Consider the following 13,860-nt stretch of genomic DNA (forward strand, 5'->3'; position numbering starts at 1 on the left):
GTATAATGGAATGTTCCTCCCGTAGGATGTCAGATTGTTCCTGATGACTTCATCTGCAAGAAGTTCAAACCACTTTTGCTATTTCCACAGTGCAATATCTTGTTCTCACCTTCTGACAACAGATTGCAACAAATCGATCAATGGTGAAGGTGACAGTGAACCAGATACAGATATCAGTGGCTGCAGAAAGTAGGACGAGGGTGAGAGACATTGCAGGACTGGTGTCCATGAAAATTCCTGGGAAATTAAAGGGAATAACCGTGTATTGTATCATGTTAGTGAAAATAACAATCAGATCTGCCATTACCATGGCCACCAGGTAGAGGGTGATGCAACTGGAGAGTCCATAGTTTCCTCAGGACAGGATCAGAATGACCATCATGTTAACTGAAGAAATTGAAAGTGAGGATGGTAATATAGGAGTCTCAGAACATGACCTTGTCTGATGGATGTGATTTAGCAGTGTAACAGCTCTCACTTCTCTGCATTAAATTCCATCTGCCATTTTTCAGCCCATTTTTCCAGGTGATGCAAATCTCTCTCCAGGAGATTATAGCCTTCCTCGCTGTCCACTACACCCCCAATCCTGGTATCATCTATAAATTTGCTGATCCAGTTGAGCACATTATTATCCAATCAGTGATGTAGATGACAAACAACAACGGACCCAGCACCGATTCCTGCTGCACACTATTATTCATAGGCCTCCAGTCAGAGAAGCAATCACCTCCTACCCCCTCTCTGGCTTCTCCCACAAAGCCAAGGTCTAATCCAATTTACTACCTCATCTTCAATGCCAAATGACTGAACCTTCTTGATCAACCTTCCATGTGGGACCTTGTCAAATGCCTTGCTAACGTTCATGTAGACAACATCCACCGCCCTTTCTTCATCCACTTTCCTGGTAACTTCCTCGAAAAGCTCAATAAGGTTGGTTAGACACAAACAAACACGCGCAAAGCCATGCAGACTATGCTAAATCAGTTCATGTTTATCCAAATATTTCTATATCCGGTCCCTGAGAATACTTTCCAATAACTTTCCCACAACTAATGTCAGACTCACTGGCCTATAATTTCCTGGTTTATGTTTAGAGGCTTTCTTAATCAGTGGAACAAAATTGTCTATCATCCAATCATCTGGTCCCTCTCCTGTGGCCAAACATCTCTGCTCGGGCCCTGACAATTTCTGTACTTGCCTCCCATAGGGTGCACCTCGACAGGACCTGGTGACTTATCCACCCTGATCTGCCTCAGGGTAGAAAATACCACCTTCTCTGTGATCCGTACAGGGTTCATGAAGTTGATGTCATTTGCCTCACTTCTATAGACTCCGTGTCCGTCTCCCATATAAATACAGTTATAATAAAATTGGTTAAGATCTGCCGCATCTCTTTTGGCTCCGCACATGGATTACCATTCTGAGTTTCCATTGGTCTAATTTTATCCCTTGCAGTCATTTCGTGGACCATGTAGGTATCAACGATGTAGGTAGAATGAAGAAAGGATTCTGCTGAGGAAATTTGAACCACTAGATACTAAATTGAAAAGCAGAACCAAAAAGGTGGTTATCTCAGGATTACCACCTGAGCCATGTGCAAATTGGCACAGGTTTAAAAAGATTAGAGAGTTCAATGCGAGGTTCAAGGATTGATGTGGGAGAAGTGGGTTTGAATTCATGAGAAACTGGCACCAGTATTGGGGAAGGAGGGAGCTGTTCCACTGGAACGGGCTCCACCTGAACTGTGACGGGACCTGGATCCTGTCAAATCACATAACTAGGGTTGTGGATAGGGCTTTAAACTAAATAGCAGGGAGTGGCTTCAATAGATTGAAGAAGTATGAGTAAAGAAAAAGAGAAAAGTGTGGATAAAGATAAAGTAAAAGCAAAAGTTAAAGAAGAGAAAAGTAAAGGTGGAATGCAGAAAAGTCAAGTGCAAAAGAGACAAAGATTAGTAGATTCTAAAGGGGCAATGAGTGTAAGGGCACTTTATCTGAAAGTCCATAGCATCCATAGCAAGGTCAGTGAACTTGTGGCACAAATCAGTATAAAGGAATATGAATTAGTGGCCATTACAGAAGTGTGGTTGCAGGGTGGAGAGGATTGGGAATTAAAGATCCAAGGATATCAAGTAATACGGAAGGATAGGCAGGAAAGTAGGGGAGGTGGGGTAGCACTCTTAATTAAGGATGAGATCAGGACATTAGTAAGAGATGATACAAGATTCAAGGAGCAGAATTTTGAATTCATCTTGGTAGAGATTAGGAATAGTGAAGGGGAAAACATCACTGTTGGGAGTTGTCTATAGGCCATCAAATAATAACATTACAGTAGCACAGGTAATAAAACTGAGAAATATCTGAGGCATGTAAGAATGGAACAGCAGTTGTCATGGCGACTTTAACTTGCACATAGATTGAGTGAATTAAGTTGGTCGAGGCAGTCAAGAGGGTGACTTCATAGAGTACATAGGTGATAGTTTTCTTGAATAATATGTTACTGAATCTTCAAGGGAACATGCCATCTTGGATCTGCTCCTGTGTAATGAGACAGGTAAAATTAGCAATCTTACAGTTAGGGATCCTCTCGGAAAGAGTGATCACAGTATGACTGAGTTTCTTATAAAATGGAGGTTGCAATAGTTTGATCTAAAATCAGTGAATTATGCCTAAGCAAGGGAAAATACAACAGGATGAGGCAGAAGTTAAATAGGATACACTGGGAACACAGGCTATATGGTGGGATGGTTGAGGAACAGTGGAAGACTTTCAATAAAATTTTTTACGGTGCTCAGCAAAAAGTATATTCCAGTTAAAAGTAAGGACACTAAGGTGGGGAGAGCCAGCCTTGGATAACTAAGGAAATAAAGGAAGGCATCAAACTGAAAACTCATTCTTACAAAGTGGTCAAATGTAGTGGGAAAGTGGAAGTTTGGGAAAACTTTAAAAAGTAACAAAGAACCATTAGGCAAGCAATAAAGAAAGGGAAGATAGATTATGAAAATAAATGAGCATAAAATATAAAAATGGTTAGTAAAAGTTTTATAATTATATAAAGATGAAAAGAGTGGCCGACTTGAACATTGGTCCTTTGGAGAATAGGAAGTCGGAATTGATATTGGGTAATGAGGAAATGGCTGTGGCTTCACGGTGGAGGACAGTTAGCTTAATATCTGTCGTTGGGAAAATGCATGAAGCTATCATTAAAGTACAAATAGTGAGGCATTTGGAAAGAAGTGGATCCATCATCCAGATGCAGCATGGATTCAGCAAAGCCAGGTCCTGTTTGACAAACTGACTGGAGTTCTTTGAGGATAGAACAAGCACAGCGGAGACAGGGGAACAGATGGAAATTATTTACCTGGATTTCCAGAAGCTGTTTGACAAGGCGACACATAAAAGACTTATCCATAAGATAAGAATGCATAGAGTTGGGGGTGCAGTATTAGTATGGATGGAGGATTGGTTAACCAATAGAAAGCAGAGTGTTGGGGTACATGGGTGTTTCTCTGGTTGGCAAAAAGTGGTGATCAAACCACAAACAAGAGAAAATCTGAAGATGCTGGAAATCCAAGAAACACACACAACAGATTGAGGAGAGAGAACCACCAGGTGATGGTGGAACCTGGAGGGGCAGGGATGAAGTAAAGATCTGGGACATTGATTGGTGAAAGGGTCAGAAGGCCAAGGAAGAAAGAAAACGGGGGAAGGAGCACCAGAGGGAGATGATGGGCAGGCAAGGAGATAAAGTGAGAGAGGGAAAAGGGGATGGGAAATGGAGAAAGGGGTGGTTGGGGGGCATTATCAGAGGTCTGAGACGTTGACGTTCATGCCATCAGGTTGGAGACCACCAAAGTTGAATATAAGTTGTTGTTCCTCCAACCTAAGTGTAGCCATATCATGACAGTGGAGCAGAGTATGGATAGACATATCAGAATAGGAATGAGAAGTGGAATTAAAATGGGTGGCCACTGGGAGATCCCACTTGTCCTGGTGGATGGAGCATAGATGCTCAGCGAAGCGATGAACAAGAGGCCACACCGGGAGCATGAACTCACAGGTGAAGTGTCCCCTCATCTGGAAGGACTGTTTAGGGCCCTGGGTGTTCATGAGGGAGGAAGAATAGGGGCAGGTGCTGCACTTGTTCCACTTGCAAGGATAAGTGCCAGGAGGGAGATCACTGGGGAGGGACGAATGGGCAAGGGACTCATGTAGGCAGCATTCCCTGTGGAAATCAGAAAGTGGGGAAAGGGGAGGGAATAATGTGCTTGGTGATGAGGTTCCACTGGAGATTGCTGCAGTTAAAAGAAATTATGTGTTGAATGCAGAGGTTGGTGGGGTAGTAGGTGAGGATAAGAGGAACCCTATCCCTGGTAGGGCAACGAAAGGATGGGGTAACAGCAGACACGTATGAAATGGAAGCGATGCAGATGAGGGTAGCGTTGATGGTGAAGGAAGGGAAACACATTTCTTTGAAAAAGGAGGACATCTCCTTCTTTCTAGAATGAAAAACCTCATCCTGAGAGCAGATGCGATGGAGACGAAGGAATTGAGAAAAGGGGATGGTATTTTTACAAGTAGTAGGTTGGGATGAATTGTAGTCCAGGTAGTTGTGAGAGACCGCAGGTTTGTAATGGACATCAGTGAATAAGCTGCCTCTAGAGATAGAGACAGTGAGAATGATGAAGGGAAGGGAGGTGTCAGACATGAGCGAGATGAATTTGAAGGTAGGGTGGAAGTTGGAGGCAAAGCAGATGAAGTTTACGAGTTCAGCACGGGTACATGAAGCAGCACCAATGTAGTGGTGTGTGGTGTGCCACCAAGGTCGGTGCTGGGCCTGTAACTGTTCATGATATACATTAATGATCTGGAAGAAGGGACCACGTGTAGTGTGTTTACGTTTGGTGATGACACTAAGCTTAGTGGAAAGCAAGTTGTGCAGAGGATATGGAGAGTCTACAGAGAGATATACATAGGTTAAGTGAGTGGACAAGGGTATGGCAGATGGAGTATAATGTTGATAAATGCAAGATCATCCACTTTGGAAGGAAAAATGGAAGATCAGATTATTATTTAAATAGTAAAAATTTGCAGCATGCTGCTGTGCAGAGGGACTTGGGAGTGCTTGTGCATGAATCACAAAAGGTTGGTTTGCAGGTGCAGCAGGCTGTCAAGAAGGCAAATGGAAGGTTGGCCTTCATAGCTAGAGGGATTAAATTTAAGAGCAGGGAGGTTATGCTGCAACTGTACAGGGTACTGGTGAGGCCACACCTGGAGTACTGTGTGCAGTTCTGGTCTCCATACTTGAGGAAGGATATACTGGCTTTGGAGGGAGTGCAGATGAGGTTCACCAGGTTGATTCCAGATATGAGGGGGTTAAATTATGAGGAGAGATTGAGTCACCAGGGACTGTATTCACTGGACTTCAGAAGGATGAGAGGAGATGTTACGGAAACAAATAAAATTATGAAAGGGATGGATAAGATAGAGGCAGGAAAGTTGTTTCTACTGGTGGGCGAGACTAGAACAAGGGGGCGTAGCCTCAAGATTTGGGGGAGTAAATTCAAGATGGAGATAGGGTGCTCCCCATGCAAGGCTCATTCAACAGTTAATCTAATAGTTAAACATACATATGGTTTCAATTTCGTAAATTTTTTGGTTTGAACAAATTTTATTTATTTATTTATTTATTATTAGATTATTTTATCAAAAATATCTAATTTTTCTCCAACCCTCTGTAATGGATCAAGCCTTTTTGATATGGAAAATGAAGGGTATAATACGTTTTCGTGATTTATTCTTGGATAACTGTTTCACGTCCTTTGAACAGTTGTCCGATAAATATAATTTGCCCTGATCCCATTTTTTTTTAGATATTTACAAATAAGAAACCTTTTAAATACTATGCTACCTACCTTTCCAAATTCATACTTAACTGATACCTCGGAAAAATTTTTAGGTTTAAATCCTTATCAGTAAGGTTTAATAATAACTATTTATGATATAATTATGAAAATACAGCCAGGTATATCCGATAAAACTAAAAATGAATGGGAAAGGGAACTTTGACTTCACTTACCTATAGAGAAATGGGAGTAAATATTTCAATTAGTTAGATTTTCCTCTGTACGTGCTAAACATACATTGATACAATTTAAGGTGGTGCATAGGGCTGACATGTCTAAAGATAAACTAGCTCATTTTTACTCCCATATAAATCCTGTTTGTGACAGATGTCACTCTAAGGTAGCTTCTTTGACTCACGTATTCTGGTCTTGCCCTCTTTTGGAAAAATTTTGGAAGGATATTTTTGATATTATTTCACCAGTTTTGCACATTGATTTACATCCTCACCCTATTACTGCAATTTTTGGTTTAACCAGTGACGGAACATAGCTCTTTATCCACTTCAGCCTGTCAGATGATCGCATTTGTCACATTAATGGCCAGAAGATCCATTTTATTGAATTGGAAAGAGACCAATCCCCCTACTACATTTCAATGGTTTTCCCAAACTATATCATGTTTAAATTTAGAAAAAATAGAAGTGTCATTTTTGATCCTTCGGTTAAATTTGAAGAGACTTGGAAGCCACTTATTCAACACTTTCTTATGATGCAGCTTGACCTTTTCCGAATCCTTTTTATTAACCTAGAATATATGGATAGAGGAGTGAAGTTGATGACATTATTGACTGTATTCGATGTAATATATGCCCAGCTTTGTTTTGTTTTGTTTAGATCAGTTTTTGGTTTAGTTTAATTTAGTTTTTTTCTCTTAGTTTTTTTGTTACTTTGGGGTTTTGTTTTGTTATTTTTTGTATTTTTCCTTTATATCGAGAGTTTGGGAGGTCTACTATACTTGTATTATCTGTAGCTTTATTTGCATATGTCTATTACCAATAATGTAATTCCAATCTCTTTGTATTACTACTGTTACTATGCTTATGAACCTGAAAATTAATAAAAAGATTAAAAAAGGAAAGGCAGAAAGTAAGAAGGCATGAGATCAAAGGAGGCCTTGTTTTGTGAGTCCAGAATTGGCTTGTCCACAGAAGGCAAAGAGTGGTTGCTGATGACACAAACATTGGGGCTGTTGTGGATAGTCTGGAGGGTTGTCAGAGGTTACAGCGGGACATTGATAGGATGCAGAACTGGGTTGAGAAGTGGCAGATCGAGTTCAACCCAGATAAGTGTGAAGTGATTCACTTTGCTGAGTCAAATTTGAAGACAGAATATAATATTAATGGTAGCACTCTTGGCAGTTTGGAGGATCAGTGAGATCTTGGTGTCCGTGTCTATAGGACATTCAAAGCTGCTGTGCAGGTTGACAGTGTTGTTAAGAAGGCATAGGGTGTGATGGCCTTCATTGACCATGGGATTGAGTTCAGAGCCGTGAGGTAATGTTACAGTGATATAAGACCTTAGTAAGACTGCAGTTAGAGTATTGTGTTCAGTTCTGGTCACCTCACGACAGGAAGGATGTTGATTTATAGAGAGAGTGCAGAGGAGACTTACAATGATATTGCCTGGATTGGAGAGTGTGCTTCAGGAGAATAGCTTGAGTAAACTAGGCCTTTTCACCTTGGAGCAACAGAGGATGAAATGTGACCTGATAGAGGTGTATAAGATGAAGATAGGCATTGATCATGTGGATCGCCAGAGGCTTTTTCCCAAGGCTGAAATGGCTAACTTGAGAGGGCATAGTTATAAGGTGCTTGGAAGTAGGTACAAGGGGGATGTCAGAGGTAAGTTTTTCACACAGAGAGTGGTGGGTGCGTGGAATACACTGCCGGTGAAGGTGGTAGAGGTAGATACAATAGGGTTTTTCAAGAGACTCTTAGGTACATGGAGCTTAGAAAAATAGAGGGCTATGTGCTAGGGAAATTCTAGACAGTTTCCAGAGTAGGTTATGTGCTCGGCACAACATTGTGGGCCGAAGGGCCTGTAATGAGCTGTAAATTTCTATGCACTATTTTCTACACATCCTGGACAAATATGCTTCATAGGCTTTTCTGCAAAATGTTACTTCAGCGTGCATGAAACATGTAAGAAATATCACTTCAGTATGTTGCTTCCCAATAAAGGCAACCCACCCTAGATGGCACACTGATCCCTCTTAGGATGTATGATGATCATTTTCTTGATTTATTCAAGGGTTGTGGGCTTTGTAGACTGAGCCAGCTTTTTATTGACCATCCCCAGTTGTCCTTGATAAGGTGGCGGTGAGCTGCCTTCTTCAACTGCTGCAGTCTTTAAGATTCAGGTAAATCAAATTAACAGAGAGCTATTTGCCCTGGAAGTGAAAAAGTGAATTCACCGACAGGTGAATGTTCTCAATACTGCTGATGGGTCAGGAGTGAGCAGCAACCTCAGTGCTTTGACAAATTGGGACAGTAGATGGCGCAAGACAGCAGGAAGTGATACTAATTTATCAGTCTCGTTGCTTGTATTTAGACACCTACACTGAAAGTTCATTACTTCAGGATATGAATATCAGAGCACATGAGCTTTGACTGTCAGGGGTACAATCATTCAAATGTTACAGTATTGCAGGGTGTGAGACCCTGTTTGGAAAACCTCTCTATATTCAGGACCACTGAACTACCTCGACCACTGCAGACATTATTCATTGCATTCACACTTTGAATGCAAGGCTTCTTTGCACAGTTCAGTATCTATAGGCACTAATAGCAAATGTCCAAATAGAAACTGTTTAAATGTTGTGGAAAAAATCAGTTAATAATGTCCCATGATGTAGAAATGGAGGAGGCAGTTATTGTTCTGTGATTCAGTGGAGTAGCTGGTTATTTGTTTTTCAATGTGTGGGAAATATTTAAATTTATTGATATCTCGTGATAGTCTATTTCTGCCTAAGGGTCCATCCTTGGAACTCTACTATTTCTTATCTACGTGGAAAGCTTTGGTGACATGAAGAAGAAGGAAGTCTGAGAATCGGAGCGGGAGAGCAGCGGAAGCCATTTTGAATTTTTCATTTTTTCATCAGAGTTAAGAGAGGAGGGACTGCGCTGGCATGTGACGTCGGGCAGTGAAGCACGGAAGATTTAAAAGGAACACAGCCTTATACAGCGGGCAGCATTGTTTTGCGGGCGGCGGAGTGAACTGGGAGCAGAGTGAAGGCCTAAGGGCTTTGGATCAACGGGCTTAGGCGGAAACAGGCGAGGCGATGAAGGATTGGTTTTCAATTTTTCCTGTTATTTGAGGAAAGGTGTGAAGTATGAATGTGAAGGCAGCTTGTTCTCGGTGTCGGATCTGGGACGTCCTGGAGTCTCCCAGCCTCCCGGACGTCTACATCTGCGCCAGGTGTGCCGAGCTGCAGCTCCTAAAGGACCGTGTTAGGGAACTGGAGCTGCAGCTCGATGACCTTCGTCTGGTCAGGGTGAGTGAGGAGTTGATAGAGAGGAGTTGCAGGCAGGTGGTCACGCCGGGGCCACGGGAGACAGACAAGTGGGTCACAGTTAGGAAGGGGAAGGAAAAGGGTCAGGTACTAGAGAGTCCCCCGGTGGTTGTGCCCCTTGACAATAAGTACTCCTCCTTGAGTACTGTTTCATGTGGGACAGCTTACCCGGGGGAAGCGACAGTGGCCGTGCCTCCAGCACAGAGTCCAGCCCTGTAGCTCAGAAGGGTAGGGAAAGGAAGAGGTGGGCAGTAGTAATAGGGAACTCTATAGTTAGGGGATCAGATAGGCGATTCTGTGGATGCAGTCAGGAGACCCGGATGGTAGTTTTCCTCCCTGGTGCCAGGGTCCGGGATATTTCTGATCGCGTCCAAGATATCCTGAAGTGGGAGGGTGAGGAGCCAGAGGTCGTGGTACATATAGGTACCAATGACATGGGTAGGAAAAGGGAAGAGGTCCTGTAAAGAGAATATAGGGAGTTCGGAAAGGAGTTGAGAAGAAGGACCGCAAGGGGGTAGTAATCTCAGGATTACTGCCCGTGCCACGCGACAGTGAGAGTAGGAATGGAATGGGGTGGAGGATAAATGCCTGGCTGAGGGACTGGAGAGGGGTCAGGGATTCAAGTTTTTGGATCATTGGGATCTCTTTTGGCGCAGGTGTGACCTGTACAAAAAAGATGGGTTGCACTTGAATCCTAGGGGGCCAATATCCTGGTGGGGAGATTTGCGAAGGCTCCCGAGAAGACTTCAAACTAGAATGGTTGGGGGTTGTGAATCAAATTGAAGAGACTATGAGAGAGGAGGTTAGTTCACAAATAGAGAAAGCTAGTAGACAGTGTGTGAGGGAGGATAGACGGGGGACGGAGAATGGGAGCACACAGACCAAAGATGTAGGGGAGAAGGAAGAAAAAAATAACAAACTTGTTTGCTCCATTAGGAATAAACAGAGAGTAAGAGGTGGAGAGTTTCTTAAATGCATCTATTTTAATGCTGGGAGCATTGTAAGAAACGTGGATGAGCTTAGAGCATGGATTGATACCTGGAAATGTGATGTTGTAGCTATTAGTGAAACATGGCTGCAGGAGGGGTGTGATTGGCAACTAAATATTCCTGGATTTCGTTGCTTCAGGTGTGATAGAATCAGAGGGGCAAGAGGCGGCGGAGGTGTTGCATGCTTGTGAGAGAAAATATAACAGCAGTACTTTGGTAGGATAGATTAGAGGATTCGTCTAGGGAGGCTATTTGGGTGGAATTGAGGAATGGGAAAGGTGTAGTGATGCTTATAGGGGTGTATTATAGACCACCTAATGGGGAGCGAGAATTGGAGGAGCAAATTTATAAGGAGATAGCAGATATTTGTAGTAAGCACAAGGTTGTGATTGTGGGAGATTTTAATTTTCCACACATTGACTGGGAAGTCCATTCTGTAAAAGGGCTGGATGGTTTGAAGTTTGTAAAATGTGTGCAAGATAGTTTTCTGCAGCAATACATAGAGGTACCAACTAGAGAAGGGGCAGTGTTGGATCTCCTGTTAGGGAATGAGATAGAGCAGATGACGGAGGTGTGTGTTGGGGAGTACTTCGGGTCCAGTGATCATAATACCATTAGTTTCAATATAATTATGGAGAAGGATAGGACTGGACCCAGGGTGGAGATTTTTGATTGGAGAAAGGCTAACTTTGAGGAGGTGCAAAAGGATTTAGGAGTGGATTGGGACAATTTGTTTTATGGGAAGGATGTAATAGAGAAATGGAGGTCATTTAAAGGTGAAATTTTGAGGGTACAGGATCTTTATGTTCCTGTTAGGTTGAAAGGAAAGGTTAAAAGTTTGAGAGAGCCATGGTTTTCAAGGGATATTGGAAACTTGGTTTGGGAAAAGAGAGGGATCTACAATAAATACAGGCAGCTTGGAGTAAATGAAGTGCTCAAGGAATATAAAGAATGTAAAAAGAATCTTAAGAAAGAAATTAGAAAAGCTAAAAGAAGATATGAGGCTGTTTTGGCAAGTAAGGTGAAAATAAATCCAAAGGGTTTCTACAGTTATATTAATAGCAAAAGGATAGTGAGGGATAAAATTGGTCCCTTAGAGAATCAGAGTGGACGGCTATGTGCGGAACCAAAAGAGATGGGGGAGATTTTGAACGATTTCTTTTCTTCGCTATTCACTAAGGAGAAGGATATTGAATTGTGTAAGGTAAGCGAAACAAGAAGGGTAGTTAAGGAAAGTATGATAATTAAGGAAGAGGAAGTACTGGCGCTTTTAAGGAATATAAAAGTGGATAAGTCTCCAGGTCCGGTCAGGATATTCCCTAGGACCTTGAGGAAAGTTAATGTGGAAATAGCAGGGGCTCTGACAGAAATATTTCAAATGTCATTAGAAACGGGGATGGTGCCGGAGGATTGGCATATTGTTCATGTTGTTCCATTGTTTAAAAAGGGTTCTAAGAGTAAACCTAGCAATTGTTGGCCCGTGAGTTTGACGTCAGTGGTGGGTAAATTGATGGAAAGCATTCTTAGAGATGGCATATATAATTATCTGCATAGACAGGGTCTGAATAAGAACAGCCAACATGGATTTGTGCATGGAAGGTCAGGTTTGACAAATCTTACCGAATTTTTTGATGAGGTTACTAGGAAAGTCGAGGAGGGTAAAGCAGTGGATGTTGTCTATATGGACTTCAGTAAGGCCTTTGACAAGGTTCCACATGGAAGGTTAGTTAGGACGGTTCAATCGTTAGGTATTAATATCGAAGTAGTGAAATGAATTCAGCTGGCTGGCTGGAAGACACCAGAGAGTAGTGGTGGATAACTGTGTGTCAGATTGGAGGGTGGTGTCTAGTGGTGTGCCTCAGGGATCTGTACTGGGTCCAATGTTGTTTGTCATATATATTAATGATCTGGATTATAGGGTGGTAAATTGGATTAGTAAGTCGAAGCAAGCAGCTGAGAAGAAGGGAGTGAAGATATTGGGTGCAAAAAGTCTTTTTTTTTAAACACTGCTCGGAGAGAAGGGTCTGCACTGTGCAGGTGCATGACGTAGCGTGCCAAGTTTTAAAAAGAGAAATTTTCAACGGTTCTTGTTTCAATCGAAGCAAGCAGCTGAGAAGAAGAGAGTGAAGATATTGGGTGCAAAAAGTCTTTTTTTTAAAACACTGCTCAGGGAGAAGAGTCTGCACTGTGCAGGCGCGTAACGTAGCGCGCCAGGGTTTAAAAACAGACCACCATATACAGCGGGCAGCGTTGTGAGCAGGCAGCAGAGTGAGAGGGAGCAGAGTAGGATGGCTTTGGCTCAACAGGCTTCGGTGAGAACAGGCAGAGGCCAGGGTAGGTTCTGGTAAGTTTTTCTGTCCAGATTGTTTAGAGTAGAGAGAATGCCAGGCAGGATATTGGAATGCTCCTCCTGCAAGATGTGGGAAGTCAGGGAGCCCTCCAGTGTCCCTGACAACGACACCTGCAAGAAGTGCATCCAGCTGCAGCTCCTAACAATCACGTTAGGGAACTGGAGCAGGAGCTGGATGACCTCTGGATCATTCGGGAAAATGAGGAGATTATAGATAGTAGCTACAGGGAGGTAGTTACTCCAAAGGAGCACAGCACAGGAAATTGGGTCATTTTCAGGCGAGGGAAGAGGAAAGGGCAGGCAGAGCAGGGTTCCCCTGTGGCCATTCCCCTCAAAAACAAGTATACCGTATTGGATACTGTTGGGGGGGATGACTTACTTGGGACAAGCTGCAGTAGCCGGATCTCTGGCACTGAGTCTAGTTCTGCAGTGCAGAAGGGAGGGTGGAAAAAGAGGAGAGCGGTAGTGATAGGGGACTCCATAGTTAGAGGTACTGTGAGGGAATCCAGGAGTGCCCCTATTGACTGTTTGAAGAGAGACAGAGAGAGAGTTATTTACTACCGATATGTTGCTTTTGAAAAGAGAGAGAGAGAGAGAAGAAGATTAATGGTTGGACTGTCACTTTAAGGCACTGGAAGTAACTTTGGATTTCTACTGAGTTTGGGTTTGGAGACAGTACCGAGCAGCTTGAAAGTTGCTATGGTGACCGACAGGACATTATTGATGTTACTTTCAAGGACTTGTTGCCTGCTTGCATTTCTTTGCAGACAAAGGAAGGAGGGACTCTTTGAATGACAGGAGATGTTCAGCCTGGTGAAGTAAATGGGAGGTCAGATGATACAGACCTCAGACACATGATCTGGACATTGAATGAGCAGTGTTGTGCCCGCAGAGAAAGTGGGTTTTGGAGGATCGATCAGGCGGATCGATCCAAATTGCTATTCCAGCGGTGATGAAGGGGTTGACTGGTGGGGAGTTGTCTATGTGTCCACCCTTGCTGGGGTGATAGCTCCACCACAGGAAAACCGGTCCCCCTGGTTAAAGTCACAGTCAGTGACTTGTAAAGGATTTCGGAGGACGACGAGAAAATCGACGGCAACAGCTC

Source organism: Mobula hypostoma, chromosome 1 (genome assembly GCF_963921235.1).
Source record: "Mobula hypostoma chromosome 1, sMobHyp1.1, whole genome shotgun sequence".
NCBI lineage: Eukaryota > Metazoa > Chordata > Chondrichthyes > Myliobatiformes > Myliobatidae > Mobula > Mobula hypostoma.